Source organism: Crocuta crocuta, unplaced genomic scaffold (genome assembly GCF_008692635.1).
Source record: "Crocuta crocuta isolate KB4526 unplaced genomic scaffold, BGI_CrCroc_1.0 scaffold131, whole genome shotgun sequence".
NCBI classification, from domain to species: Eukaryota; Metazoa; Chordata; class Mammalia; order Carnivora; family Hyaenidae; genus Crocuta; species Crocuta crocuta.
In genome coordinates, this window is record NW_027528977.1 from 3,413,416 (window position 1) to 3,439,050 (window position 25,635).

The 25,635-nt window shown below is 34.2% G+C and overlaps 1 long non-coding RNA gene across 1 annotated transcript in view; it reads right to left on the minus strand.

Annotated features, from left to right (window-relative positions):
- Window positions 1-2,864: 2,864 nt before the first annotated feature.
- Window positions 2,865-25,635, minus strand: part of LOC144225867 (uncharacterized) — a 97,640-nt gene continuing 74,869 nt past the window's right edge. The window contains exon 3 of the long non-coding RNA XR_013333445.1: window positions 2,865-3,028. This is a non-coding gene — a long non-coding RNA (uncharacterized LOC144225867). The remainder of the gene's footprint in view (window positions 3,029-25,635) is intronic.

Genomic DNA, 25,635 nt, shown 5'->3' on the forward strand with positions numbered 1-25,635 from the left:
CATTTTATTTGAAATATTAAAATAGTCTATACATTAATGAAATTATCAATACTATATCTGAGATGAATATACATCAATCATTGGGAAGATAAGGGGTAAATGCAAAACTGAGGGGAAATTTTGAGAAAGAACACCAAAAAAAAGTCTTTATGGAAACATTTGAATCCAATGACAAAAAGTCTCTTAGTTTCATGTTAATTAACCTATTCAGTTTCAAAAAATATTCAATAATTAATATATTAAATGTTTCCCCCAATCATATACTATAGTTTTATTATTTTCTTTAGTTTCTTAAAACTTTAACTTTGGAAAGATGTCCTCCATATTATTGGAGTCTCATATATTCTAGGTTAACAACTATAATTCTCAAAACTCAATACCATTGGATCTTTAGCTAGTACTCTACCATTAACATAGATATTAAAGGTTTCTGCTAGAATCATATAATTAAGAAAGAATTAGCTGTATGCACAAATATATAGAAAGAGATAATTTATTCCAGTCTTTACCTGATCTAAGCATTCCCTTTTAATATGTCTCAAATGTTCAAGAGCTTCTTCTTACATACATCCAGTAGGTAAACATTACTGCATTAACTATTGTTAATACCAATAGTATTAACTAGATTTTCCTAGTTAATCTATTTTCATTAGGAAATTTGTTTTTGAGAAATATGTGTTCTAGTACCAAAATAAGTATATGCCAAAGAGATAGCATTATAGTTGAGTTTCAGTTTCAACTTTATATTTCTGTTGAGACTTAAAATATCACTATTTGAGAAACAGGCATTGAGTTTGTATTTAGTACTTTATCAAATATGTTTTTAGGTTTGTTTGGCTTTTCACTTTTATTGAACTTTATCAAATATGTTTTTAGTTGTGTTTGGCTTTTCACTTTTATTGAACTTTTTTTTCATTTATAAGCTTTTAATTTGATGCGGTAAAATTCATAGCCACTATAAATTATAAAGCTACAGTATTTGTGTTAATATTTTTACAATATAACTCATAAACATTATTTAATTAAAAAATCAAGATTATTTCCCCTGTGGATCAATATCATGTGAGTGATCTTAATAAAGTCACTTTTTTTTTTTTTACTCCACAAAATATGGTCATCTGCTATGGAACTATCACAATAGTTCAGTGGCTTAGGGTAGTACTGAATATTTAATTTTGTTAAAAACATGTTTTATTTCAAGATACTATGCAACAATAAAAATGACATTCCCACAATTTACACTGCATAAAAGATGACCTTGAAGTCAGTGCACTAGATTTTGTTGAAAGACAATTCTACATGGATCTCTCCCTCTTCCATATATCTTGCAAACAGAAGCATAAACTGTTTCTCTTTCTGAACAATCTTCTCAAGGACGTTTGTTCAGCAAACATTGTTGGAATATAGCGATAGTGTATCTCTCTGGAGCAATGGGCAGATACAGTAAGTCCCCATCAAGAAAAATTCAGGCTTCTCAAACTTAATGGCTTCTCCCTGTAGTGCAAACCACTACCCATGCAGATATTAGTCTGAGCACATCTACATCACCCCATGGAAATCAGAGTCAAATAGAACCAACCCAAAATGTACTAATGCTCATGATATTTGCTGTGATCTGAGTAACAAAACCCTTTCTGCCTAGCAGACTCAGTCAACATCCACAAAACAATGACAGGCTAACTTGCTGGGTTGCAAGAAAGATAACATCTCAGATCTTTCACAGCTCTTTTTTTTTTTTTTAATATTTTTATTTATTTCTAGGAGAGAGAGAGAGACAGCGTGAGCAGGGGAGGGTCAGAGAGAGAGGGAGTCACAGACTCTGAAACAGGCTCCAGGCTCTGAGCTGGCAGTCAGCACAGAGCCTGACGCGGGGCCCGAACCCACGAACCGCGAGATCATGACCCAAGCGAAAGTCGGACGCTTAACCGACTAAGCCACCCAGGCGCCTCTGATCTTTCACAGCTCTTTATTGGTTGGCATTGAGGATATAATGTTGACAGAAATGGTTTTCTAAAAGAGGAAGGATGGGAGCCTCTTGGGCTAGGAGAGGGAATACAAGATGACTCCCTAGGATCAGCATAGTGCACGTTCTTGCCCTAGTAGTGAGGAACTAGGAGAGGCTATATCCCAATGTCTTAGTGAACAAGAATAGAACAATCAGTTTTTAAAGGCTGATCAGTGAAAGCATTAAACCAAGCTGTTCACATGGTGTGTTTCTCCCTCAGGGGAGAGTGAGTGTTGAAAAAAGGATATCATTATGTAATGGAAAGGCAAGCTCCATGGTCCTAGCTAAAAGTCCATGGCTCCTTGGCAACTAAATGAAGGTGTCCCAAAAGCTAAAACAAATACTCTCTGCAAAGAGGAACTTGCAATTCCATACAGGGCTTTGGGCAGACAGAAAACATTAGAAAAACATTTTAGTTGAGCCATGAACAATGTGGCATAAAAATGAAAGCAAGTGAAAAGACTTGCTTAATCACACAGTCATTCTCTCTCTGTGTGTGTTCAATTTCCTTTCTCCCTTTCTAACCTAATCCTAGCTGAAGACTAAACTGGCAAATAAAAGCACATCTTTTTGGGGCCACAAACTGGGGGGAAAAAATCATGATTTCTTGCTGAGGTCACTGTAGTAGATTGAATAGTGGTCCAAAAAAGATATAACCAAGTACTAACCCCTAGTATCTATGAATGTTATTTTATTTGGAATAGTTCATTTTCAGATGTGATTAAGTTAAAGGTTTTGAGATTATCCTGGACCTCATGTGCACCCCAAATCAAGTAATTTGTGTCTTTAAATGAGAAAGGAGAGGGAGATTTGAGACATACAAACACAGAGGACACCCAATGAGAAAGACCACATGAAGACTGAGGAAGAGACTGAAGTGATATATTTACAAGCCAAGGGACACCAACGGTTGTCCGCAGCCACCAGAAGATAGGATTGAGGCATGGAACAGAATTTTCCTCCGAGCCTTCATAAGGAACCAATTTTGCTGACATCTTGACTTTGGACTTCTGGCCTCTAGATCTGTGGGAAGATAAATTTGTGTTATTTTAAGCCATCAAGTTGTGGTAATTTGTTAGAGCAGCCCTAGAAAAGTAGTCACTATTTGCTGCCCATAATAAGGGCCTATTCTCTGATGAGAATGACTGAAACCAAGTTGCTGATTGAACCTGCACTAACCAGATTGCACTAATTACTGCCTGCTTAAATCTATCATCATTCCAGATGTTACAATACATTCATCATCATAGATTGGAGCTCTATGTGTACTATTTCTAGGTTATAGGACTGATGCTCCAGTTTCATCCGCTGACTTTGTCCACTCCACTATGACCCTTAACATTAATCTGTATAATATTGGACTTTCTGGATCGTTTGCAGTCTGAAAATGATATGAATTTTATTGCAAAAGCCATTCAACAATGGGCTGAGTGCCCTCTAATGAAACTTCCACAGTACCTAAGATACACAGGTGTTTGGTATTGTTGAACACTAGAATAGTCTCCTCAAATATCACTCAAAAAGGTTTCCGACCCTACGTCCATTACCTCTTTCTGGTCTTAATAATACATGTTGGTCATTTAAATGCAGCTGTCCCCAGAAAGAGTTCTTCTCCTCTTATTCCTAGCAATGATCAGAGGGTAATGAAAGAAGTAACAAGTTGAATATATTGTTTGTCAAGTCCCCCACAGAGACTTATACAAGGTACATAATAGGTCTCTATTAGTTTTATGAAAGTTACCCTTGTCTCTTTTCTCCTGATTCTTCTGGATGAAAGCCCCGAGTGCAAAGAGGGTATGTTTAGAATAAAAGTTATAGTGTAGCTCCTAGAAACACTAATTTTGTAGAGGCAGGGCAAACAATTATCCCATCACTTTCACAGGGAATACAGTAAGCCCTTGACAGTATAGGGGAGAGAATAACTTTTTTTAAGCCATCCACTCTGGATTGTTTTTCCCACTCTCATTCCTACAGCCCTCTGTGGTAGGCAAAATTGTAAGTTGGCTTCTATCAACTCTATGTCCTCCACTACTGCTGTAACCATCAACTTCCCTTCTTGAGTGGAATGGGTTTTGAGACCAGCTTCTAAACAATAATGTATGTTAAAGTGATGAGATGTCTCTTCCTTGATTACGTTACATTATATAGCAGTGATAATGGTCTTTGACTCCTGTGATTATGTTAATAAATATATTACCACTATGCTTTGCTAGCATGATCAGAGAAAATCCCTTTGTTGGCCTAAAGAAGTAAACTGCTAAATGAGATAGTGCATAGAGACAGTCATATGGCTAGGAATGGCTCCTAGTCAACAGTCATGGAAAAGAAAAACAAGAACAAGAACAAGAAGAAGATAACTCCAGTTGTTCAGCTACAATAAATCAACTCTACCAGCAACAAAAATGGGCTTCAAAGTAGATCTTTCCCCAGTGAAGCCTGTGATGTGATGTGAACACAGACCTAGACAACACCTAAATTACAGCTTATCAAGACCCTGAATCAGAGGGCCCAGATAAGCTGTGCCCACAGTGTTCACATATAGAAACTATGGTAGAAGAAGCATATGTTATGTTGAGATGCTAACTTTTTGGTGATTTCTTATGCAACAATCGAAAAGTAGCATAACATGACTTACTTCTTCCATTGGATATCATCACCTCCCATGGCAAATACCACCTGATTGTTGGAATGGACAAAGGACAGGTTGGTCTAACTGCTCTTAGGAAATATCTCAAGAACAAAGGGTAGGTTTGAACACTCAGACTGAATAGGGACTTTGAAGACTTACCAGTACCAACAGAGATGCATCAGTGGAGCAAGGGAGGCAACTGTTACCTCTGCTAGTGTAGGTCCCATTTGGAGAAGCCTAACAATTCTAAATCACAGTTACTTTCCAGGGCACAATGTACACCCTTGGGACTATATTTCTTGTGTGTAACCTAGGCATTAACTTGCCACCCTCCCCAAAACAGTGATGCACACCCTAATAGTGGTCATAACAGACCTGTAATTGCTTAAGGAGACACCACCTGTAGATCATGTAGCACTCAGACCTTTAGAAGTTCTCTCCTAAATTAGCTGCCTCTTGGACACTTAGAAAAATTTCTCAGAGAGGGAGTACTAACATTATCATACACACAATGCAGGTAATTGTCTCTATAGTAGGAATTATACAATTATAAAAGGTGTTATGAAATGCATCCATAACTTTAGCTAAAGAGATCAGTAATGCCATTTCAGACTCAGCTCACTCACCAGGACAGTTTTGGATGACAGAATTACCTTAATTGTCCCCTTTGTGGAACAAGGTAAGTATATATTTACTAATATATCATTCTGTACTGAATGAATACCTTAACCAAGAGGAAACTTCAATATAAAAATACCAATTAGACCAATAAATACACTTAGTATTTCAAGTTAGACCCTGGTAGTTTACAGAGTTTTTTGACTGTTTTAATCTGGGACCCTTAAAGTCATGGTTGAAACCAAAAACAAAGGTTGGTCTCATCATGCAGTTTGAAGTTTCATTGGTGTAGACTTAATTAAACTGCTGAACGAGACAACTGAATGGATTTGGTCCCAGTCTCTTATCATCAGGTTTTTAGAGTGCCTAATAAAGAGTTTAGTCATGAAAAAAAATCCAGCCCCAGGACGGTACAAAAACAAAGAGTGGATATTGTTAGGAGACATTTCTCAACAGATCTCTTACATTTCTGTAAATCTAGCAAACAGAAGCATGTATGAAGATACTTATGTAGCAAACAGTCTTGAAATATGGAGAGTTCATCTGCTTTCAAAGGAAATAGGCATGCTTATTGGTCATTATAAATTATTTGGATTTTCTAAGCTCGAGGCTTCTGTCCTATAATGTAACCTGGGTGCAGGCATATATCAGGATACCTCTGTGTGGCTGAATAGGACTTGAAGTGCAGGAGGGACCACTGCAAATACGATGTTCACACTCCTTGCTGTAATGTGAGAAATAGTCTTTTGCTGTTACCTAGAAGTCCTGCATGCACCTTCTGAGAGCATACTTAAAAAACTGTGGCAGGCTAACCATTCAGCTTAGAAATAGGGTAAAATCTTAAATCTTTTATGGTTCTTTATAGATTTTAAAATACCTTATTTGTTGCAAAATTTGAGAATGTTTATAGTCAGGGATAAATTTTTATATACAATTTTTAAAATCAGTTAACTTTATTAAAGAAATAGAAAAAAATGACATTGTTTGCATTTGTATTCTATCAGGAATAAAATCATATGTTTTAACTATTACTTAATCACTGTTTTTTGAGCCTTTTTCCCTCAGTGATAGAGTTTATTTAATTATAGGGTTTCCAACAACTAATAACTGTCCATTAATTTCTCCATTTTTTCATATAAAAAGTATTTTAACATGTTATCTGAGCAATGGGCCAAAAATAAAAATAGTTTATAGTATACAAATTGAAGAGTAAAATATTTCTTGAGGTACCACACTTTAGGAAGTGATTAGGATTAACCATTTTGAGAAGAGGTAAAATAGTTTTTAGATCAAATGATCTATTAGTACATTCACATCTACATCATCCATTTTATCAACTATATAATATTCTGGTGTATAGATATATTGTAACACATTTAACCATTCTCTTACTTTAAATAACTTGGTGATCTCCAGGTACTTATTTTTGTATTAATATAAACAATACTGTACTGAATGAACATCCTCATTCCTTAGACTCTCTAGAATAAATTCCTGAAATTGTAATTGCAGGATTAACATATACTTTAATTAATATTCTTCTAATGTTTTCAAAATTTAAATTAACTTATTTTACATCAAAATTCCCTTCTTAATTTACAAAATGTTGAATAGTGATAACTAATGTACATCTCTGTCATGAAGAAATAAACTGAGCCATGAAAATTCACCAAAACTTATAAATATGCACCAAAAACTGAACTCAAGTAAATGAAGCTCATCTTTAGAATTATAAAAAGTGAATTAATTTTAATGAAATAAGTATGATGGATATAAAATAATCATGAAGGAGATTATATTAAGCTTGTTATGATATTAATTCTTTCCAAAAATTCATCTTTAAATCCAATGAAGTCTTAACCAAGAGATACTATCAGCCAAATCAAAGCAAAGTTAGCTTCCTCACAAAGTCTCATTTTATAAAGTGTACCAAATACAGGTAAGGAGGTAATATGGGAACAGAATTATTATCCTCACAATCTTATTATAAACCACAGAGAAAGTATTTAAGACTAACAATTGCAGTTGACATGGTTCTGCTCTACTTTATCCTCTAAACTTAGAGAGTAAATGAACCACATTTTACTGCAGATCTGCAATCAGTCATACCCTTTGTTGGGGGCTTTATAAATATTACATTGAATCATTAATTAGGTCAAATGAACATACTGAGATAACCATATGAAATATTCTAGTTACACTCCACTGATATCTTTCAAAGGGTCAAAAAGAAGAAAAAGAATTACTATTGGCTCTTTAAAACATCTTTTTACCCCTGAAATCTCGATCTTGCACCAATTCGTATTCTTACACCAAATGCTGACTCAGTGTCTATTACATCTCACTATTTATATTTGTGAGTACTAATTTAATGCTTTGACAACTGACTGCTTTTTTCTCTGAACAAGTTATAGTTGACCTTTGACCAACACAAGTTTTAACTGTTCAGGTCCACTTATACTCAAATATTTTTTGGTAAATACAGTGCCGTACTGTAAATATATTTCTCTTCCTTATAATACTCCTGATAACATTTTCTTTTTTCTGCCTTACTTCGTTGTAAAAATACAGTATATAAATATATACCATGTAAATATATATTAATTGACTATGTTATCAATAAGGCTTCCAGACAACAGTAGGCTATTGTTAGTTAAGTTTTGGTGGAGTCAAAAGTTATATGTGGATTTTTGACTGTGTAGGGATGTTAGCACCTTTAACCCGTGTGTTGCTCAAGGGTCAATGGTAATATCATTTAAAAAATATGATATGTGTAGTTATCCTTCAGACCATATTTGATTTAAATACTATCTTCTTATTTAGATATTCCTTACATAGTTCATGAGACCAATTTATAAATTTGATATACTCTTAAGATAGTGTTTATTTAATGCATCAAGAAAATTGAAATAGATTAATTTAGTAGACCAATAAAACTTACTTTCTGCCATATGAATACTAATATAGGAAGAATCTAAATTTTCTCTAAAATGATGCATTTCAACAGGAACATTGATAGGTAGTCTCTTAAGTATAGCCTATGTACATCCTGAATTCCTAGTATTAGTAAAATCTTATACTGGTCTAGGGACTAATTAGATGACTCCTAATGTTTATTTTATTTTGAGAGACAGAGCACAAGTAGGGGAAGGGCAGCAAGAGAGAGGGAGAAGAGAATCCCAAGCAGGCTTTTCACTGTCAGTGCAGACTGACACAGGGCTCTATCTTACAACTGTGAGATCATGACCTGAGCGTTAATGAAGAGTCAGATGCATAACTATCTAAGCCACCCATGTGTCCCTAGGTGGTTTCTAAAAAATACCAGATGAAGATAGGTTTTGAAAAACTATGATATTTTATGTGTGTTTTTAAAAGACTAATAGCTAGTAGGAAAATTTATTGACCTATGTGGTTATATCTCTTCCAGTTGATTAACAAGAGCTGAAATAAAAATGAAAATGCTTTATTGGAGTTCAACTTATATAGATTTTCATTTCACATCCGGCATTTATAGAACTTTGTATCTTATTGCCTTCTGTCACCTCTCATTAACTATATCAGTCTATCTCCACACTATACATCACATATTACAAGGATGTAGTGCAGCAGTGGAAAGGAAAAGAGGATCCTATTTGTATTGGCATCATATATCCACTTTGAATTGAGATACTGTCTGATCAAGATCCAAGAAAAACATGAAGAGAAAAATGGAACAGGCCTCCATCAATATTGCCTTTTGAAATGATTCAAAAATGTGGTAATACTTGATATGAGTGGATTTCTGTCACATTAAATAACAGATGTTCTGGGAACTCCTTCACTACAACAACCTTCATTCCCATATCCAAATGCATTCAAAGTTCTATTAGATATACTTAATGACCTATTGCCCAAATTTTCTTTCCAATTAAATTATATCATCTAGGTAAATACAAGTAGGAGAAGTTAAATTAAATTAAAGGTATTTTTTTCTCCATTATCTTAAACACTGAGATCAAGTCATTTTTTTTAAACTGAAGATATATTCAAGACATAAGGTTATTCCATTTAAAGGAGAAAATGATGATCAGTGATAGTTTGAGTACATAAACAGAATGAAATTCTGTAACTACAGAAAGTAATTAAAATGCTTTTGGCACTTTTGTGTCATATATAATTGTTTTGTTTGGTCAAAAGCATAAGCTGAAATTAGCTTGTCTAGGCAGTCTGCTATAATTTGTCTAAAACTTGTTTATTTGATACAACCTATGTTTTAGATTATTGTGTTTTGTTTTATTTTGTTTTTACTTTTCTATTTAGGAAGGGTCATAGCTTCTTTCTGAAGACATTAATAAAAGGAAACAACATTTCAGTAATATCAAAACAACGTTTTGGGAAGAAAATGGATTATTTTATTAGCCCTTAAGTTCTGAAACTACACCTCCCCATCTCATATTATTTTGGGGGAAATAGTAGATTAAGATTTACCTTCAATTAAATTGATGATTCAAATAAAAGTTTTTGATATTTTAATGAGCCCTGGTATAAAATACTGGCAAAATCCTCATTTGGGTCTATTTTGAGGAATAGTTGGAAATGGTGTTCAAAATATAATGAATGACTATCTTGCACAAGCTCTAAAAGGTGTTAATTGTCCTACCAAAATTTCACTTGCCGTAGGAACTATGCCCCTTTTATTTAAGTAACTACCTGAAAATAACAGAATGTGCATGAAGAATGGAGTCTGTAGAGATGCTTTATTGAAATTAAAATACTCAACTTTTTGGACTATGTTTAGAAAACAGAAGTTAAGTATAATATTTATATCTAGAATACATGAAATGTAAGAAATAAAGTTTCCTCACAAATTGAATAACTGTTTCTTAACTATCCAGTCAAAGTTTTCACCTGTCTTAGAAGATAGAAGAAATTTTTGGTTTTGGTTTTAAACATAGTGCAATAATCTATTATGTATTCTTAGCATTTTAGTACTTGTTGAGTAGTAGAATTTCTCATTTGTTTTGCAGTTGTTTTTAAAAGGTACTACGTTTATTTAGAAAAAATGGAAAAATCTTTGGATATTTATTAAGTAATGAGAAAATAGTGATTATAAAAAAACTGATATTGAGAATTGAATTGTCCCCTATTTCTTATATTTCAGCATCTCTTCCAAGATGCATAATTTAAACTACATAATTTTTAAAGTTTTTGAATACAATTATTCAGTTAGACATTGACATTTAAGTTATTTTTAAATAATTTTTTATCAGTTGAAAGTTTTTGTGATTTACATTTAGAATTTTATTTTAATACTGAAGTTACATGATTTACACAACTTCTAAATTTTTAGAAGTTTATTTATTTATAGAGAGATGGAGAGAGCGTGAGTGGGATAGGGTCAGAGAGAGGGAGAGGGAGAGAGAGGATCCTAAGCAACCTCAATGCAATCAGTGTGCAGAGCCTAATGCAGGGCTTGAACTCACAAAACCATGAGATCATGACCTGAGCCGAAATCCAATGCTTAACTGACTGAGCCACCTAGGCGTCCTATGGCAAAGTTAACCTTAAGAGAATTTTAGATGATGAAAAATTTGCCCTCTATAAATGCGTATGGTGTGTAACTCTGACCAGTTTGCCATGTGTTGATGCAGCTTAACTTTTTATAAATGCATATACAAAAGGACTACACAGCCAATTCTGAAAACTAGATGTAAAAATACTAAATTATTGATTAAAATATACCCTGAGTTTTGGAGATGTTGACAGAAATGTCTAATCATTTTTGCATAATTAGAATTAGAGAGCCTACCTATATGTGGTTCTAGGGTCAAAAAATTTTTCATTTAAATTTTTAAAAATTCATGTGGATATTGAGTTAAAAAAATGATACTTTTTTTTCCAAAAATGGGGCTATTGGGGCCAAAAATCTCAAAAAATAGAATGTCTATGTAATTAACAAAACTGAGATAAAAGTAAACTGAGAATAAGAAAGACCATGTCATTTTAAAGAACAAAAAAATTGTAAGAACTCCTAAGGAATGTAAATAGATAATTAATATCATTAATGTCATGGCAGTGTTTAGCAAGTATATTTTTACAATTATCTTCTACAGTGTGCACATAAATTATACTTATAAAGCACCAAGTTAAATGTTTATTTATAATATATCTTCTTTTTACCAGCTTCATTGAGGTATTACTGACATAGAACATTGTGTGAACTTAAGGTACAACATAATGATTTGCTACACCTATCTATTGTGAAATGGTAACCACTGTGGAGTTTAATACCTCCATCACCTCACATAATTACCTTTTGGGCCTGTATGTGATAAGAACATTTAGATCTATCCTCTTGGCATCTTTCAAGTATATAACATAATATTTTTAACTATAGTCACTATACTGTGCATGAATTCTTCAGAGCTTACTCATGTTATGAATGAAAGCTTATACCCTTTGATCAAAATCTCACCATTTCCCCAGCTTCAAGCCCCTGGCACCCACCATTCTATTCTCTGTTTCTGTGAATTCAGCTTTTTAATATTCCACATACAAGTGAGAATATACATTATTTATGTTTCTCTGTCTGATTTTATCTCATTTAGCATAATGCTCTCAAAGTCCATCCAAATGGCAGGATTTCCTTCTTTCGTTAGGCTGAATAATATTCCATTGTAAACACATCTTTATCTTAGCTATTGTGAATGATACTGCAATGAACATGGGTGGTGCAGACATTTTTAGGACCCTAACTTCATCTCTTTTGAATATATACCCAGAAGTGGGATTGCTCTATCATATAGTAAGTGTTTACTTATCTTTAAAATTTAAATCCAAGATAGTTAACATATAGGGTAATAATGATTTCAGAAATAAGATTTAGTGATTTATCCCTCACATAGAACACCCAGTGCTCATTCGAACAAGTACCCTCCTAACCATCACCCATTTAGCCCTTCTCCCCTCCCAACACCCCGCCAGCAACTCTCAGTTTGTTCTCTCTATTTATGGTTTGTGTCCCTCTTTGTTTTTATCTTATTTCTTCTTCCCTTCCTTTATGTTCATCTGTTTTGTTTCTTAAATTCCATATATGATTGAAATCAAATTGGTCTTTCTCTGACATATTCTGCTTAGCATAATACCTTGTAGTTACATCCACATTGTTGCAAATGGCAAGATTTCATTCTTTCTGATTTTCAAGTAATATTCTATTGCATATATATATATGTGTGTGTGTGTGTGCAAACATACATACATATCCAGTCATCAATCAATGGACATTTGTCCTCTTTCCATACTTTGGCTATTGTCAATAGCTTTGGCATAAACATTGGGGTGCATGTGCCCCTTTGAATCAGCATTTCTGTATCCTTTGGATAAACACCTACTAGTGCAATTTCTGGGTCATAAGGCAGTTCTATTTTTAAGTTTTTGAGGAGCTTCCACACTATTTTCCAAAGTGATTGCACCAGTTTTTATTCCCACCAGTAGTACAAAAGGGTTCGTCTTTCTCTTCATCCTCGCCAACATCTGGTGTTGCTTGAATTGTTAATTTTACACGTGACAGGTGTGAGGTAGTATCTCATTGTGGTTTTGATTTGTATTTTCCAGATAATGAGTGATGTTGAGCATCTTTTCATGTGTCTGTTAGCCATCTGGATGTCTTTGAAAAGCACCTATTCATGTCTTCTCATTTTTTCACTGGATTATTTGTTTTTTGGGGTGTTCAGTTTGATAAGTTCTTTATAGATTTTGGATACTAACCCTTTATCTGATAAGTCTTGTAGCTTTGCTGATTGTTTCCTTCACTGTGCAGAAACTTTTTATTTTGATGAGGTCCCAATAGTTCATTTTTGCTTTTGTTTCCCTTGCCTCCAGAGACGTATTGAGTAAGAAGTTGCTGGGGCCAAGGCCAAAGAGGCATTTGCCTGCTTTCTTCTCAAGGATTTTGATGGCTTACTGTCTTACATTTAGGCTTTCATCTATTTTGAATTTATTTTTATGTATGGTGTAAGAAAGTAGTACAGGTTCATTTTTCTCCATGTTGCTGTCCAGTTTTCCCAGATGCGCTTGCTGAAGAGACTATCTTTATTCCATTGGTTATTCTTTCCTGATTTGTCAAAGATTAGTTGGCCATATGTTTGTGGGTCCATTGCTGGGTCCTCTGTTCTGTTCCATTGATCTGAGTGTCTGTTTTTGTGCCAGTACCATATTGTCTTGAGGATTACAGCTTTGTAATACAGCTTGAAGTCTGGAATTGTGATGTCTCCAGCTTTGGTTTTCTTTTTTGAGGTTGCTTTGGCTATTTGGATTATTTTCTGGTTCCACACAAATTTTAGGGTTGCTTGTTCTAGCTCTGTGAAGAATATTGGTGTTATTTTTCTAGGTATTGAATTGAATATATAGATTGCTTTGGGTAGTATCGACATTTCGATAATATTTGTTCTACCGTATCATTTTTTGTGCCTTCTCTTTCATTTCTAATTTTATTTACTTAAGCTCTAGCTCCTGTTTTCTTACTCTACCTAAAGGTGTGTCAATTTTGTTTCCTTTCAAAAACAAGCTCTTAGTTTTCTTACTTTTCCCTATTGTTTTCTGTTTTATTTACTTTTGCTCTCATATTTGTTATATGTTTCCATTTGCTAATTTGGTTTTGTTTGTTCTATTTCCTTGATGTGTAAAGTTAGGTTATTATCTTGATCTTTTTTCTAATCTAAAGGTGTTCAAAAAGATAGATTTTGAACTCTCAACAAAGTGGAAGTCACAGTATCTGAGTTGCTAAGATTCTCATGTACCATTAGTACATAGTAATACCCACTTAGCATCTATCAAAAATCACATAATTTCAAAAATACTACTATGTAGAGAACAGTAGTCCTGAAACACAGGCTATTGCATAAAAGGAAAATTATCTGCCCTTGTGATTCATTTCACAAAGATTTTAAGTTAGTATTATGTTAGCAATAAAAGATTAAATCACTAACCGACAATTTGAAGGAAAGAAAATTTGTATATTCTGTAGTTAGTATTGTGGCAATCCTTTCTTTCCTCCTCTTCTCAGTTCTGATTTCTAAGCTGATTTCCACTTAAAACTTTGGAGAACTTATGCATTAAGTATGAGAAACTTGTAAAGCTAATGTCAACAAATATATAAAAGTTTTTTGTTCGTGGAAATATATCCATTGCTTCTATAATTTTAAAGGAAGTATGGCATAATATGCTCTGAGTCATGAGAGAAAATGGCCTTCCAAGAAAAGACAAATCTATGAGTTGGTAAGAACTTTTCCCCCTTTTTTTGATATTCTATCCCCCAGTCCTATTTTCTTCTAATAAAAGGCTATATAAATGTTTTGTAGTCTATATTAATAACTAAGATATAATGTTTATATAATCTCATGAAAATAGCATTCTCTGAAAGAGTAATTAATCAATACTGCCCACAATATAATATTTATAAACTGACATAATTCAAATTTCCTGGTTATATATTGCAAAGTCTCTAAAATCACTACAACACTTAAAAATAAATCCATCCAGGGGTGCCTGGGGGCTCAGTCAGTCAAGCATCCAACTCTTGATTTTGGCTCAAGCCGTAATCTCACACTTCGTGAGATCAAGCTCCATGCTGGCCTCTGCACTGACAGTGTGGACTCTGGTTGGGATTCTCTCTCTCCCTCTCTCTGTCTGCCTGCCTCTGTCTCTTTCAAAGTAAATAAATAAACATTTAAAAATAATACGTCCTAACCAATTATGACCAAATAACTTGAAACTTCAGAATGAACCCACAAGTGCAGGTTTTCTGTGTTTATTATCCTCAGTCTACATATATCTCATGACATTATTACTTTGCACATATTGTTTCCTTCTAGCTCTTTTTTTCATATATGTTTCAATAAACAATAGATATCATTTACCTTCTAGAAAGTCTTTGTTATCTTCTTATCTCCTCACTTCCTACAGTTTCTCTTTTCCTCTAATGTAGTACTACATTATATGCCCACCTCTATCATTATACTACTTTAAATTCTTTTCCACAAATAACATAGAGTGCCCTTTATAGAGCTTTGTACCTCTTTAAAAAAATCTGTATATAGTGCAGTCTAGTGAACTTGCATTGTAATATTTAATAAATGAATAAAGTAATAGAGAACAAAATATTTAAAAAGTTGGGCACTGGAAAGTAGATCTGTACAGAAAAATGAAAATAGCATTTTTCAATTTTATTTTATTTATTATTTTTTTTAATGTTTATTTTTGAAAGAGACACAGACAGATGGAGCATGAGGGGTGAAGTGGTGAAGAGAGAAGGAGACACAGAATCTGAAGCAGCCGCCAGTCCTGAGCTGTCAGCACAGAGCCCAGTACAGGGCTGGAACCCATGAACCTTGAGATCATGACCTGAGCCAAAGTCAGAGGCTTAACCCACTGAGCCATTCAGGCATCCCACATCTTTCAATTTTATTTTTAATTTATTTTTAAAAATTTTTAATGTTTATTTGTTTTTGACAGAAAGAGAGAGAGTGAGAACGAGCAGGTGAGGGGCAGAGAGAGAGAGAGAGAGGGAGACATAGAATCTGAAGCAGGCTCCAGGCTCAGAGCTGTCAGCACAGAGCTGGATGTGCAGCTTGAACTCACAGACTAGTCTGGGAGCTGAAGTCCCATGCTTAACTGACTGAGCCACCCAAGCGGCCAGACATCTTTCAGTTTTAAAGATGACATTACAGGCAAGAATTTTTCACTTATACTGGTAGAGCTGAGAAGATTGTTATACCAAACACTATCTCTGTCTCTCTCTTTCTCTGCCTCTCACTCCACACAGAAACACTGTTCTGTATGTTCTTAAGATGATGATTAACTTTTCATTTGAGGCTATTAATATTTGAGAAACCTGTATCACCTTAATTTTAATGGTGCCCTGTCTTCTGAAGTTGTTGTCCAATGATCCACCATTATCATATGGCTTGTTCACTCTATTTCCATTTGTCTCAGTTTATGTTATAAAAATGTTTACATTTCTTTCCTTTTTTTCTGCCACTGTTCTTTCCAGTTAAGAATTTGACCAATCATAAATTCCTTGGCTAATACATGAATTTTCTTAATGTTTTTCACCCTGTTGTTTAAATATTGAAGAAGAATTTAGATAGGATTTACATCTTCAGAAGTGGATGTTAAGCCTTTATTAGATTCAGATCCAAAGAGTGTAAGTTATGTTAAGCTCTACAAAGTTTCTGTTTGTTAAGGAAATTAATACCACACTGGTACCTCATGATGACTTTGTGACTTTTAGAATTATTAAAAATAAATAAAAGCCATCAAAAGAGAAGCACTTGTGTAGAACATTGATTTAACAGGACGTGAAGTTGAATGTACTTTCCATTATTTTTGAGCTCTGATGGCCTTTCCCTTCTTACAAAGTGGAAGTCTTTCAATTTGATTATAGTTACTTACAACTTGTTTTAGTTCCTTTAGTAGACTGCAAGCCTTTTGATAGAGGAGAGAATAGCACTGAAGTGTCTGTTTTTCTCATCGTTTGGAGCTTCTTCCATGGCATGAAGGAGAGAACAATGTCCTTTGCTTTATTCTGAGAGGGAAGTAATTACCTTGTTCACCCTTTCCAAATCTATCTGCTTTAAAAGAAAATTTATGGAAAAATAGAATTTCTTCTGTGTTTTAAGTGGCTAAAAGCAAGTGTGTTTAAAGTATAAAGTTTTGAAGCAGTCTACTCAGTTTTTAACAGTTATCATCTGGAAATGGGGATATCTATCCTAACATTTTTCAACTGTTGTTCATGAACGACCTCAGCATATACTTATAGGGATTATTTATAGATGGTGTGTGTGAAACTGCATTTTCAACGTACTGTCCCATATGATACTCACGCATGCTAAATTGCAAGAATCTAGTGTGGTCTCTGAGAAAGTGACTACATAAGAGTAACACAGGTTCTCAAAGATCAAACATCAAGACTGGTTTTGAGAACGAATGCTCCAAACTCAGTGCTGCTCAAAAACCTGGCCATGTTTGTTGGGAGTTGATTGCTGATTCAATTTCATTGCTGGCAATCAGTCTGTTCAAATTTTCTAATTCTTCCTGCTTTAGTTTTGGTAGGTAATATCTTAGGAAGATATCCATTTCTTCCTACAAGAAATGGACAAAGAAATTTATCCATTTCTTCTAGCTTGTTTAATTTGTTGGCCTATAATTTTCCATAATACTCTCTTACAATTGTTGGTATTTCTGTGATACAGTTTTTATTTTTCCTTTTCCATTTGTAATTTTTTGTATTAGGGTCCTCTCTCTCCCTTTCTCTCTCTCTCTTTTTCATGAGTCTGGATGAAGGTTGATCACTTTTGATGATCTTTTCAAAGAACCAGCTCCTGCTTTCATTGATCTATCCTTTTGGGGCTTTTTAACTTCTATATCATTCATTTCTGCTCCTATCTTTAGTATTTCATTCCTTTTGTTGGCTTGGGGTTTTGATTGTTCTTTTTCTAACTTCTTTAGGTGTAAGGTTAAGTTGTTCATTTGAGGGTTTTTTTTTTTGTTTTTTTTTGTTTTTGCTTTTTGTTTTTGTTTTTGCTTCTTGAGGTATGCCTGTAACTTTCCTCTTAGAGCTGCTTTGCTGCATCCCAAAGATGCATTTTCATTTTCATTTGTTTTCATGTAATTTTTGATTCCTTCTTTATTTTCTTGGTTGCCCCATTCATTGTTTAGTAGAATGTTATTTAACCTTCATGTATTTGTGATCTTTAGGGATTTTTGTTGTTGTGGTTGTTTTCTAGTGTCATAGCTTTGAATTCAGAAAAGATGCATGGCATGACTTTGAAGTTTCTGAACTGGTTGAGACTTGTTTTGTGGTCTAATATGTGATCTATTCTGGAAAATGTTCCATGTGCACTTGAAAAGAATATGTATTCTGCTGTTAAGAATGGAATGTTCTGAATACCTGTTAAATCCATTTGGCCCAATGTGTCATTCAAAGCCATTGATTCCTTGTTGATATTCTGCTTAGATGATCTGTTCATTGAAATAAGTGGGGTGTTATTAGGAAAATCAGTTACATCTCTTCTCTTGATTGTAATGACTTTATGTCCAAGACTAGACATATTCACAGGTAAATTCTACTAACCACTTAAAGAGTAGTTAATACCAATTATTCTCAAACTATTCCAAAATTTAGAATAGGAAAGAAAACTTCCAAATGCATTCTGCAAGACCAGTATCATCCTGATACCAAAACCGATAAAGACACCCATAAAAAGAGAACTACAGGCCAATATCTCTAATGAACACAATTCAAAAATCCTTAACAAAGTACTATCAAACTGAATCCAACAATGCATTAAAAATATATACCATAATCAAGTGGGGTTTATTCCTGGGGTGTAAGCCCAGTAATATTCACAAATGAGTCAACATGATGCATCATATACATCATATGAGAGAAAAGATAAAAACCATATAATCATTTCTTTTTTTTAATATTTATTTTTGAGAGAGAGAGACAGATAGACAGACAGACAGAGCATGAGTGGAGGAGAGGCAGAGAGAGAAAGGGAAACAGAATATGAAGCAGGCTCCAGGCTCTGAGCTATCAGCACAGCTTGAACTCACAAAGCCATGAGATCATGACATGAGTTAAAGTTAGATACTTAACTGACTGAGCCTCTCAGGCACTCCTGATTATTTCAAAAGATACATAAAATGCATTGAAAAACTAAAAAATCCATTCATGATAAAAACCCTCAACAAGGGAGGTCAAGGAGGATATTTTGATAATGAAATGTACTTATGAAATATACTTTTTCTTATGGAAAACCCAGAGTGAACATTATACTTAATGGGGGAAAACTGAGACCTTGTCCTTTTAAGGTCAGAAACAAGACAAAGATGTTGACTCTGACCATTTTTATTCAATGTACAGCTGGAATCCCTAGCTGTAGCAACTAGACAAAATTCATCCAAATTGGTAAGAATGAAATAAAACTATTTGCAGATGACATGATATTCTATATAGGAAACCCTAAGGACTCCGCCAAAACATTACTAGAACTGATAAATGAATTCAGTAAAGTCATAGAATAGAAAACAGTGTACAGAAAACTGTTGCATTCCTTTACACTAACAATGAAGGAGCAGAAGATAAAATTAAGAAAATAATTACATGTATAGTCCCACCAAAAGCAATAAAATATCTAGGAATAAACTTAACCAAAGAGGCGAAAGACCTGTACTCTCAAACTATAAATCATTGGGTCAGTCAGTTAAGCATCCGACTTGGGCTCAGGTCATGACCTCACAGTCTGTGGGTTCGAGCCCTGCATCAGGCTCTGTGCTGAAAGCTCAGAGCCTGGAGCCTGCTTCAGATCGTGTGTCTCCCTCTCTCTCTGCGCCTCACCTGCTCACTCTCTGTCTCTCAAAGTAAAATAAAGACATAAATTTTTTTTTAAAAAATCATTGGTGAAAGAAATTTAAGATGACACCAAGAAACTGAATGACATTCCATGCTTATAGATTGGAAGAACAAATGTTAAAATATCTGCACTACCAAAAGCAATCTCCAGATTTAATGAAAAACCTATCAAAACACTAACACCATTTTCAGAGATTTAGAACAAACAATCCTGAAATTTGTATAGAAACACCATTCATCCATCAATAGATGAACGGATAAAGAAGATGAGGTGTGTGTGTGTGTGTGTGCACACGTGCACGTGTGTGTATAGATAGATATAGATAATGGAATATTATTCAGCCATGAAAAGAATAAAATCTTGCGATTTGCAACAACATGGATAGAGTTATCGAGTATAATGCTAAGTGAAGTAAGTCAGTCAGAGAAAGACAAATACCGTATGATTTCACTCATATATAGAACAAAATAAATGAACAAAGAAAAAAAACCCCAAGGTGACAAATGAAGAAACAGATTCCTAACTAAACAGAAAAAAACTGATAATTACTAGAGAGGAGATGGGTGGGGAGATGGGTGAAAGAGGTAAAGAGGTGATGGGGTTTAAAGTGCGCACTTGTCAAGATGAGCGCTGGGTGATGTATGGAATTGTTGATTCACTATATTGTACACCTGAAACTAATATAATACTGTATTTTAATGATACTGGAATTTTTAAAAAGTTAAAAGTCTGGCCATGTACAGCTATCACTAGTCCACCAACTCCAGTGAGTTTGTGCAAACCTGCTCATACAGATACGTCAGACTATTCCTAGCTACAGTGTATATTAGACTCATGACAATGAGACTAATGGTACACTCTACCTTCAAAGCAGAGAGGTGTTCTCAAACACTCAGTATCTCAGCTCATGAAACATGTAAGACTCCGCCTATGAAAAGTCTGTGCATAGAAATGAGAAAGGTGGGGCCTCAATGTCAGGAACTTGGAAACCATCTTCTTGAACTCTCAGTTGAAGTTTTAAAATAAAGTGAATTATTAGGTTGCTTCACTGAATGGTCAAAGGTTGAAGTAGTTTTAATCTATGCTTGATGTAAAGTTCAAATATAAAACTGAACCAATTTTTTTCTTCCCTACGTTTCTTGACCAGAAGATTTAAAATCATGCACATAGGACAGTGACTTTACAGGGTAATATTGTAGTTTCAATTTTATTCCTTGTCTGTCGAGAAAGCGCTATAAAATACTCCAGAGAATGGAATAAACCTTTATTTAGACATATGTGGCATAAGAAAGAGAAAGAATACAATACTATAATAGTGACAATGTATTTTCAAATATCATAATCCCCTTTATTTTAATACTACCATTTACAAAGCAAGCAGATATTTTATACATCTGAAGTCATTATATTTCAAGTAACAGAAAAATGAACTAATTCAGACTTTTAAAATAAAGGTAATTTTTAAAATTTAAATAATTTTAAGTAACTTAAAAATTACTTCACTGTACAATGTGTGGGTTATTCTAGTTTCAACAAAGGATGGCATCTTGAGTTCCAGCAACATAAATAGGACATGCATCACTCTCAGCTCTTTTTCCTTAATCTTGCATCTATTTTGTGAAGGACTCAGTCTTTGTGTCTCCAAATATATGTTAGCATCTTCTACTAAATGCTCCTGTGTTCAAAAGCAGCAAGAAAGAGAAATTCTGCTTTCTGAACAGCCAAATAAAAGCCATATAATTGAGACCCATAGGCTCTGCTTGCTCTGACTGTTTCATATTTACTAACCTGGAAAAATTATCTTGTTCAGAAAGATAGGTCATGTTAACTGGATCTAGCCAATCTGTGTGCACCCGCTAGAAATAAAGGTGGAATAATCTATCCCTCATAAACATTGTAGGCGGGAAATTCCAGTACTCTTAGAAAGAGAAAGATGATTAAATGATAAAATCTCAACCAGTGAATATCCAACATATTATGGCAAATGGATACTTTTTAAAGAAAAATTGTTGTTTAATAACTTTTTTGAATGTTTTTGGAAGAGTCCAAATTTTCTTTCTTACTTCAAAATTGGGCGATAGAAAATTTTTCTTACTGTTAAATTTTCTTTCATGGTTAGAGACCTACCTTTGCATTATTTAATGAACTAGGTGAGCATTACTACTCGTCTACAGTTCGTATTTAGATTATAATTTATTTAGAATTAATTTCAACTGCAGAAAGCCAACTAAATTGGCTTAAAAAATATGCCTATTCCCCCACCCCCACCCCATGTAATGTTTAGTCGGAAGGTAAGCAGTTAATAAGTTGGTCAGGTTTTCAGTGGCATAAGATACAGGGTATCTGTGATTCCCTATGCCCTTGGTTACCAGTAAGCGCAATAACTTTATAGCTCCAGAGACCTTGCCAGCAACCAGAGCAGAAAGAGGAGGTAAGTAGAATGGGCTGTGGCATCAGAATTTATTATACCTCATTAGCCACTCTAGCTTTAAGGGAGTCAGAGAACATGAAGACATTTTTTTTTTCCTACTAGAGTAAAAACGGGCAAGAGAGAAAGAATAGGAAGAAGGTGTCAAATGAGCCAACCTATAATGTCTTCTCCAGATAATATTCTCTAATTTTTTTATTGCATTAATCTATTTAGTAACGAAGAAGAGGCCAATCCTGAAAACAACAATAAAAACCTGAGCTATATTAAGCCTAAGTCTAATATAAAGAATCTAGTGAGAAAACAGACCCATTTAAAAGCTTTTAAGTTTCTTGTTTTATGCTAAACTGAGGTTTACTTCACATGGAACTTAAAGGCAATGAGGGTGGCTCAGTACCTACCATGGCTGATAAGTATATACTGGTACAGTCTTCAAAAATGAACTATATCTATTACTCAATTATAAATATAAATGCTCCTGGGGTGTAGGAGAACTGTCATACCACGGTTGTCATCTTAAAGTCTGGTTTTTTTAAAGCACTGGATTTTATGTGAATAACAAAGGCTGAATGGTTTCAAGTGCAGTAAGACATGTCATTTAGTTTAAACATTCCTCTTGCATACAGGAGAGTCTGAACAAGAAGCACTTCCTCCATTTTCTTTTTCAGATTCACTTTCCCAGTAAAGGAAAAGCCTAATAAAGGGATAATGCTTAGTAAATGATCACACTTAACCAGAATTTAATGAAAGAGATTTTGTATGCATTTGCTATAAAACTATAGAAACATTATAACATTATACTATGTTATACAGTATCCTCTACAAAAAGACAAAAACTCCCTCAAATTTTAAAATTTGGGGAAGAAAACCCTTCCTAAACAACTACTATGTTTTCAGATTATATAACTATGTGTAAAACCCCTTGTATAGGCAGTGTGTATAATATCAATGATAGAAGACAGAAAAACAAGGCAAGAGAGAGGGAGAGAGGAAAGAGAAAAAGATTGAGTTTCTCCCTAACTGGCCAACTTGGATACATCTTCATCATAACTGTATGTATGATGCAGAACATTAAAATTGGACCCAAACAGTAGCCCTAACATGGTGAGATTATGGCAATCACTTCCTTGTACGAAATGCCAACTGCCACAATCTGTACTTAATTTGTAACTGATAACCCACAGTGCCAACAGTGAGTGGTAGGTTATTTTCAGGAACCCTCTAGGATACCACAAAAACCTAACAACTCTTTCATTTATATCTACTCAGTTTATTTTTTGTACATTTTCATTAGTTAACTTACAGTGTAATATTAATTCTAAGAGCACAATAAAGTGATTCAACAATTCCATACAACAAATGGTGCTCACTACAGCAAGTGCCCTCCTTAATCCCAACCTCTATTTAATTCATCCCCTCACCCACCTCTCCTCTGGTAACCATTAGTTTTTTCTCTATAGCTAAGAGTCTGTTTCTTGATACTCACTTTATTTTTAAAACTATTTCAGTCTAAGTCAAAGTGATTAAAAAGTTATGAAAACCACAGCATTACAAATCAAACAGATCAAATTCAATTTTTCTCCTGTGTATATGTCATATATATATATATTTTTTAAAGGTGAATACTGCTTTAGTTTCTGTGTGGATATATCACAATGAGAGAGAGAATAAAAGAAAGAGATTGATAGACTCTAGAAAATATCAGAGAGAAGCGAAACTATAAGTTAAATGTGTCAATGATGTTTTGTGGGGGTGGCTGTGTCCTAAAAATATTGAAATGCATAATTTGGTGGCTAGGAGCTTGGGTTAGAATCAATAGACCCGCCAGGATTAATTATTAGTAGTGCAACCTTACACAGATTACTTAACCTCCCTGAGGTGAATGTCCTTCCATGTTAATTGGGAAAAACTATTTCTGGCTTAAAGTGTTATTGTGAAAAATGAATAGCTTCATACCTATAAAACACCAATCCCAGTGCTAGCACTTAATAAGAACTAGTATCATTTGAGGCTTTTATCATTTATCTCACCCAAGCAAAAAAATATAGCACAAATATGCAAATGTAGCAAAAAAAACTAAATATAAGCATATAACAAGATCTACTATTACTTTAAAGTTTAACAAGGTAAAATATGAATATTTGTATAAAATTTGGTAAATTGTATAAATTATAAGGTTTTAAATGTCATCTTTAAGAATAAGGTATAAAATGCTATTCATGAAACCCAGACTGTGGGAAAAGCTGTGTAAGGGAAAACATTGATTCTTCAATAAACAGAAAGAATCCAAGAGAAATAAAGTACGTTAAGTCTGTAAGAGGCTGCTTTGGAGTATTTAGATATGAAATGTGTTAAAAAGGCGTTGTGGATCCTGCTTTGACATTGATAAGAGAAACCTGGAACATGTAGATCCCTGCGGCAAAGTCCAAAGCATTACAAATGTAGCACATAATATCAATGAAGTTTTTCATTATCCGCTCATTCATTCACTCACTATGCTTCAGAGCAGGGGTGTGTCTATACAAAGAAAGAACAGCATGTGCTATTTTAGCAGAGGCAAAATAACACGGTGAGTTTGAAAAATTCAAAGAACAAGGCTGAAATAATAGAGAATGAAGTTATAAAATGTAGTATAATCACACTCTACAATTTTGGATTTTATTCTAAGTGGTATACAACATCCTAATATCCCCCAGAATACATGGGAAAATAACCACATACTTCATTATATGTTGGTGAGATTAATACGAAGGAGGTAGTAGTTTAACATCTTTTGGAATCAGTTTCAGACTGGTGTAACTTTCAATTATGAGTAGGCAGGATTCTGCAATTTGGTTGCCAAACAAGTAGTATACTTCTATCTGTACCACAGCCTTGGAGTGCCTCAGAGATGGTACAGGAAAACAGGCATGGAAGATCAAAGAAACTAGACACACTCTGAAAGCCCTTGAAATAAACCCATTTCCCAACATCTTAGCTATTACTTTTATTTGCATTTACTAGTTTGTTCTTTTATTTATTATATAAGCTTATTTCTTTAAAATTTTTAAAAAATATATTTATTTTTGAGTGAGACACCTAGAGATCACGTGAGTAGGGGGCTGGTAGAGAGAGAGAGACACAGACTCTGAAACAGGCTCCAGACCCTGAGCTGTCAGCACAGAGCCCGAGTCAAGGTTCAAACCCATGAACTATGAAATCATGACCTGAGCCAAAGTCAGAGGCTTAACCGACTGAGCCACCCAGGTGCCCATATATAAGCTTATTTCTGAGTGTAATTACATTCCTCTACTGACTTATAATGCACTCTATATGAGAATTAGACTTTTTAAGGATTTATAAATCCTTGCCCAAAACCAGTTTGGCTAGGATGTCAAGCGAAACACATAGCCATACACAGCTGTAGGAATGTCAGTTTGTACCTACACTTTAGAAAACAATTTAGCACTGTAATAATACCATAAAGCTACCAAAGAGATGATAAATACAAAATTCGTATTATTAGTTACCACCCAGGTGACTCAGGGATGGTCACCCTTGAAGTTTCAAAAGCAAGGCT